Below are 6000 nucleotides of genomic sequence, written 5' to 3'. Positions count from 1 at the left end.
CTATATTTTTGATCGATGAGTTCCAGTTGTTTAACGAGATGTTAAAAACGGTATGGTACCAATCAAAATGCATGCATAATAAAATTTTTAACTTATTTAGCAAAAAACGTCATGGGACTAGGAATCAACGACCAAAAAATTGCGTGCACATTTCTAGGTATGCTAAGGTATCTTAGTTAATTCTAAATAATATTAATAAACTATTTAATTAACATATTATTAAAAGATAATACGAGGTAAAACTCAATGATTCCAAGTGCGAGTAAACGAGGAGGTTGGATAGGTGAAGTTAGCTGCCTCCCTACCGTACAATAAAATACTAGCACAAAATAATAAGAAAGCCTCGAAATTGGACTAACACTTAACAAAGACGACCAAAGCAAGAACACGGACTCAAATTACCCGATTGGCCACTTGGGATATAGTCTCATGAAGAAATAGAGATCAAGAACTCCTGGAATTGGAAAACTAGGAAATAGACATATATTCAGTAAGTGAAACGCATAAAATAAGAAAAGGGTCATAGTAATACGTGGAATAAAACAAAGATTTAATGACGCAGATGTAAATGATAGCGACGAAGACATGGTAGAATTCTGTATTATGAATGAATTATGCATTGTAAATATATTCTTTAGCCACAAACCGCAACACAAAAGCACAAGGATGACAAAATCGGCAATCGATTTTATATTAGCTAATAAAAACATACGACATGAGCAGTTATTTGATATCTGATCTTTGACTTCTGCAAATATTGAGACTGATCATGTAATCGTATATATCGTATATGATATATATCGATATCGTATAATCGTAATATCATGTAATGATATTGTGCAAGATAAACCTAGAGATGAAAAATAATTAAAAAGCAAAAGGGAACGACAGTTGAACTAATTAATACCGAACTATAGGAGGATTCGACAACCCTAAACTTGCATCAAACGAGAGGATCCAAATCGCAGCTTTGATAAAAAGCCAAAATGCAGACTAAATGTAAGAAATGATTAAAAATATGGGAGTGGCTGCCACAGAAGCACTAAGAACTAGAAATATAAACAGTGTAAAAAAGCCAACACGAACAAATTCACAGAAGAAATACGTCACTATGGAAATAAGGTAGCATATACAAAGAAGCCAAGCAAAAAAGAATGTATAACAAATATAAACAAGTAAGAAACAAAATAAATCAAAAGATAAAAATCACAACGAAAGGTATTGGGAAAGCTTGAATGAATATTATATTATTATTATTATTATTATATTTCTTTATTTATGCAAAAAAGTGCATGCACTCTTACACCTGTCAAAACACATATTACATATTATTTATAGTAATTAAAACTACAAAAATACTCAAAATTTACATATACTCAAATCAATCACATAAGTAAGGAAGACTGGACTAACTACTTTGGAAAACAATACAACCAATACCAAATCCCAAACATCACAATGCCAAAAATCAGAAATAAAGATAAAATACCAATACAAAAACTAAAAGTACTCGTGGGTAAACTTGAAAACTGGAAAAGCCCAAACTGAATCACAAATAAACAAGGACGTTATCAACATATTAAGGGAATAGCAGATACAAGCACAAGTAATGGAAGTGATACGGGATATATATGTATATGAAAATACAACCACAAGGATAAAGATGAACGAAGGAATAACAAAAGACATAACAATTAACGAAGAAATAAGAATAGGACAAATAGATTACATCTGTCCCTTAGTTTTCAATTTGATAATGAATCAAACTATAAAAGATTTGAAGATTTTCAAATACTTCACATTCATTCTTTCTCCAAATATAGTTTTGATTATTATGGATTATTGTATAATAATTAATTGATTGTTATGCTTTCGTAAATAAATAGAGGTTGTGATTAGATCTTCTCTAAAACCAAATCAAATCCAACCCAATCTACATATGTAACTATTACCAAAATCTGCGGATCTCTTCCTTATTTAAAATAAATACATACTTAAAATTATTGAAAAAATGTATTTTATTTTTAAGTTACCTCAATTTAACAAAACCAACAATGTTAAGTCGATATCGTTTTTTTATTATCGTAATCATATTTACTTACTATGAAACTTTCTAGAATTTTGGAAGGATTTGTAGAAAGCTGATAACATACAGGCTTAAAACAAACATTTAAACCGCAACGGCTGAAACGTGAAAAACATGGCTTGTTGTAATGTGGTGGTTACTGTTATAATTATATTAGGTATAATTTGTATTATCCTTGTTGCACTTCTAGGATTTACTGTTCTTCCACATGTTATTTTGAGTACATTCTAAGGTAATAATATTGAAATAAATAATATAAAAATACATAATTTAAGACTATGTCCGTTTGTTTTTAGATCAAAAATTTTAAGTATACGCTGTGCAACATGAAAAATTATCGTTTCCAATTAATATTAAAACGTTTTATTTTACAATAAAGAATGTGGATGATTTAGGTAATGATTTAGAAAATAGATTAAAATTTTCAAAATAAATAAAATTAATTTAAATCGAATAGTATTAATTCACATATAAAATTATTTGAAATTATAGCTATAAAAACAAATAGGAACGCTTATTTATCATTTATAGGTAATTACTGAATATAAAATAAAACGATTGATTAAGTTTTAGAGGTGTTTTCAATTTTCATTTTGGTGAAAACGTTGAGAGTATTGAGGTGTCTATAGTAATTTTTTATTTGTGGAAAACACGGTAGGGGATGAAACATCCAATAACAATTGAAGACGAAAATACACAAAAGACCAAGAACAGCATATCCCCTTTCAGTTACATGTCTTAAAAAGATTTTTTTTCATACATTTTCTACCGATTTCAGTCTTTAATACTTTTATTGTGTTCATATAAAGAATTATATGCTATTAAAAATATCTGAGAATAATCTCTTATTGTTTTCTTTCCTTATTAGTGCCCAGGAATTTACTGCTCCTTTTCTATTTTCTTGCATATATCAGTCTATTTTTCCTACTGATTGAATGAAGCTCGTTGATATTCAAATTTTTTTAATTAATAAAATTAATTACCTATAAGTATGAGCTGGCTTTCACAGCTGGTGTTAATTGAACTAAAACTAGTTGTAGTTTTAGTTACATTAGCACTATCTCTAGAACTAGAAACTTTCGGGTTATGCCTTCTTTTTTTTTCCAGTTGTTTTCTCACTTAGAACTTGTTTCTGAAGAAGGTTGTAATAACATCCGAAACGTCACATTCTTCAAAAGACGCATGGCTTACCCGAACGTTTCTAGTTCTAGATCCTATGTTAGTTCTAGTTTTAGTTCAATTGATCAACTACTTATAAATCTCTTTAGGTATATAAAATATACCTAAACACCAATTATTATAAAATGCTTTATTGCTTCTATAGAACACATTTAAAAAACAAACTAACATCGGACCTACAGCATACAATTTGCATATGGCGTACATTAATAGTATTTTTCGATAATTTGAACCATCGGATGAGTTCTATAATTAAAAATAAAATATTTTAGAGAATACATATTACGATGAACTTTAAATTAATCAATATGAATAAATAACTAAAGAACATCGTCGTCTTGTATATTTAATAACATTAATACAGGCTGATTTGAACAGTAAACACTTAGAATAAAAGTTGAAAGAAGAGAAAGTAAAGTAATATGAAAAAGAGAAAAACAAAAATTGTATAACGTGGTTTCCTGAGGATGGCATGATGTTAATTCTCTCCGTCCAACCCCTTTATTATGAATGCGATGATTCAATTTCCGTGTGTTGAAAAAACATTGATGTTGCTATCGCTGTTATAAAGGAAAGTCCTCTTCTGTAAGCTTCCCCATTCACCAAGAATATAAAATATGTGACAAATTCTGTCTTCTAAAAACTTTAATCCAAACATTCATAGACCAACGTCTTCCCTGAATCTGCCGACGTTCAATGTGAGGATTGCCATAGTGCTAATAATGATGACTGAGATAATAATAAACCCTTTGTTGGTTAAAATGGAAAAAGTGGAACTATCAGTTGTTGTCCTTCTTATCATTTCTGTTATGGACATCCGTATTCATTCTCTATTTGGGGCTTTAAGAGTGTCTCATTATAGTGCATCGTCATTCTTGAGTTAGGTGTAATGTTCCACTTCTATTTGTAGTTTGGCTTTGAGGTTCCATGAGTTCGCAACGTTTTTTGTAAAAATGTTAATTATACTTTTCTGAATATTGATTTATTTTTATAAATCGATAATAAACTAAATGTTTATAAATCGACGTTTTTAAGATTCATGTTTGACTGAATCGTGGCATTAAATTCAATAGAAAGCTGGACCAAACGATGGCTAATAAAACTAAATACAAATAAATCGACATATATAAACTTTACTTACAAGAAAGTAAACTATGTCCCAGTACACATAAATGGCAATGCAGTCCCTTACGCCGACACCACAAAATATCTTGGTACGACGCTGGATGCCAAACTCAAATGGAAAGCTCACGTCAAAAAAAAACGTGAGGAACTTGATATCAAATTTAGACACCTATATTGGCTTATTGGCAGAAAATCAACGCTATCACTAAGAAACAAGTTGTTAATGTACAAGCAAGTATTAAAACCAAAATGGACATACGGAATCCAACTGTGGGGTTGTACCTGCAAGACAAATGCAAGTCTGATGCAAAGATTCCAGAACAACGTACTAAGGTGCATAGTGAATGCACCCTGATATACAGGGTGATTCACATAAGAACCGACACAGAGCAGGGACATGTAGAGGACAATAAATTAAGATGATTTAACGTAACTTACCTCTATACTAAGTTGTACACCTCAGGAGTTATAGGCCTTCAAAGTTGGCTCTTAAATTTTTAAAAAGTTCAATATCTTCGTAATACATTAAGCTAGAAAAATCAAATTTGGTATACGTTATGAGTGTATCAAGGGTATTAATTGGTAGCAAATTGAACTCAATTGAGGCATTTCATAGGGTTGATTAAAGGTGATGGCACCCTAAATTTTGACAAATTTTTTTAACCTTTTGGCGGATTTAATACATTACTACTACATTTCATGTGGAATTTAATTCTAAAACTTTTCTTACTCGTATTATTTTTTAAAAAACTTTGTCGTTTTCATAAAAAACTTAAATAACTAAAGACACGTATTTCGTAATGTTGCTTAAAATAAGAGAAAATTTAGTAGTCGGCTATGAAATTGTACGTCAAACTTGACAAATAGGGTATAAAGTTATTTGACGACAAGGTTTTCTCCATCTTTTCTCCATCACCTTTCATTCTTAAGTTATGATCGATTTTAACACCAAAAGTCCCCAATTTTGACATTTTGGGGATTTTCTCTTTATCACCTGAAAATCATTACATCTAAACTAAATTTGTTTATGGATGATGTTTTCTTAGTTGACAATAAACAACTTATTCCTAAAAAACTTTTCTCCATCACCTTTCATCCTTGAGTTATGATCAATTTTAATATCAAAAGTACTCAATTTTGATATTTCGATGATTTTCTCTTTTTATCATTAGAAAATCATTATAACTAAACCAAATCTGTTTATGAGTTATGTCCTTTTAGTTCATAATAAACAATTTATTTCAAATAAACTTTTCTCCATCACCTTTAATTTTTGAATTATGATCTATTTTAATGCCAAAAGTACTCAATTTTAACATTTTGATGATTTTTTCTTTATCACTAGAAAATCATTATACCTAAACTAAATTTGTTTATGGATGATGTTTTTTTAGTTCATAATAAACAATTTATTCCTAAAAAACTTTTCGTCATCACCTTTCATTCTTGAGTTATGATCGATTTTAAAATCACAAGTACTTAATTTTGACATTTTGAGGATTTTCTCTTTATCACTAAAAAATTATTATGCCTAAACTAAATTTGTTTATGGATGATGTCTTTTTAGCTCATAATAAACAGTTTATTCCTCCAATTACGTACAATTTCAT

This window comes from Onthophagus taurus, chromosome 1, assembly GCF_036711975.1.
Source record: "Onthophagus taurus isolate NC chromosome 1, IU_Otau_3.0, whole genome shotgun sequence".
NCBI lineage: Eukaryota > Metazoa > Arthropoda > Insecta > Coleoptera > Scarabaeidae > Onthophagus > Onthophagus taurus.
This window is presented reverse-complemented; position numbering follows the sequence as displayed.